Raw genomic sequence first — 1,838 nt, 5'->3', positions numbered from 1 at the left:
CCCCCTGGTGGAGCCAGACCTGGTCGCAGCCCCCAGTCTGGTTCGGAGGGTGGGGAGGGGGTTCCTTCCCCTGGAGAGGAGTTGGGCTTGTTGGGGGGCGGGAACCTCTAGTTCTTCTTGGAGCCCGTTGAGGGGATGTGACAAGGGGGCAAAGAAACTTTCCATTGTACCAGATATTTTACACACATTTTCTCACAAAGTTCCAATGCAGTAGGTCGTCTCTCCCCATTTAACAGACAAGAAAACAGGCTCCCACAGGATGAGTTGCCCAGGGTCACCCATGTCAGCTAGGTTTCCAACCAGGGATTTCAGGTGTTTCTGCCCCTTCCGGGCCAAGATGCTCAGGATTTGGGGGTGCTGCATTTGGGTGGGGCATCCCTTGAGCCCTGGAGACAGAAAAGTGGTGGAAAGAGACCCCCCACTTCCTGTGGCAGGCAAGGTCAAAGGTCAGGAAAGGGAATGTCCCGTTGCCTCATTGGCCCGCCAGCCATGCTGTTCAAACTCTCCAGTGCACTGGGTGAGCAAGTCACTCACTTTTTCTGAGGGAGCATTTTGTCTGTCCTGCCCTCTAGGCTGGGGCACATACCTTGGTGGGGGGGGGGTTGGGGTTTGTGGGGAGTGGGCTGAAGGGAAGTCTTGGTAGATGGAGACACTGTCCCATGAGTCATTTCGCTTTGCGAAGGGGGCAGCAGGGCTCTGAGTCCCAAGGCGTGGCTTCTGATTTGAGGAGCTGAGGAGGGAGCCCCCAACCCATCTGGCCCGTCCAGCCTCAGTGTTCTCCTTGCCCACTCAATCACAGTGGAACTGGACGGAAACGCCTTCTTCTCCCAACTTCTCTCAGTTGCTACTTCTTTTTTTTTTTCCTTAAAAGATTTTAAAGATTTTATTTATTTGACAGAGAGAGCACAAGCAGGAGGACTGGCAAGTGGAGGGAGAGGGAGAAGCAGGCTTCCCGCTGAGCAAGGAGCCTGATGTGGGGCTCGATCCCAGGACCCTGGGATCATGACCTGAGCCGAAGGCAGGTGCTTAACGACTGAGCCACCCAGGCGCCCAGAGCTGCTGCTACTTAACATGCAGAATTAAGGAATATTTAAGTCAACTGGGCCCTTTAAATGTTATTTGTTCCCCCAGGGTGAAGGGTGGGCAAATAGGTGGCATGTGTGGAACCCCCTCCCTCCCACCTCTTGCTCTTGGAGGAAGACACTACTGGATCACGCACTTGCTTGCTGAGCCTGCATGTGACTTCAAAATCCTTTCCCAGGCAGCCCCTCCCAATCCATCCCAGTTGGCACTTGAGGTTCACCTCAGTTATCCCGACTGCCCCCCCCACCCCAAGGCCAACTTTAGTCTGAAGTCAGTTCATGGGTGCCTCTGTTTAGAGAGACAGGAAGCCAGAAAACAGAGGTTCACCCTATGGCACGGGAACTCAGTCCCCGATGGCACAGGATACAATGCGCCTCTGCTGTGGGAATTCGGTGAGATTATCGCAGTGCCTGGCATGGAAGAGTAGCCAATTTTTATTGAGTAGTTGTTTTGCCCCAGGCACGACCACATTTAACCCTTACGACGATGGGACTCAGAGAAGTTGGGTAACTGGCTAAGGTCACACAGCTAGGAAGTAGCCATATTCCTAAGCAGCCCCCCCCCATCCCGCCTCTGCAGTAATAATAATGCCTGACAGTTTTTGAGTACTTACTATGTGCCAGGCACTGTTCAAAAGACTTTGTGTCCTAAAGTCTTTACTTTTAATCCTCGCAACAATTCACACAACTGGCTACTGATATTATCCCAACCTGCTAGATAAGGAAACTGAGGCACAGCGAGGCACAGAGAAGTGT

This window comes from Neomonachus schauinslandi, chromosome 10 (genome assembly GCF_002201575.2).
Source record: "Neomonachus schauinslandi chromosome 10, ASM220157v2, whole genome shotgun sequence".
Classification (NCBI taxonomy): Eukaryota; Metazoa; Chordata; class Mammalia; order Carnivora; family Phocidae; genus Neomonachus; species Neomonachus schauinslandi.
This window is presented reverse-complemented; position numbering follows the sequence as displayed.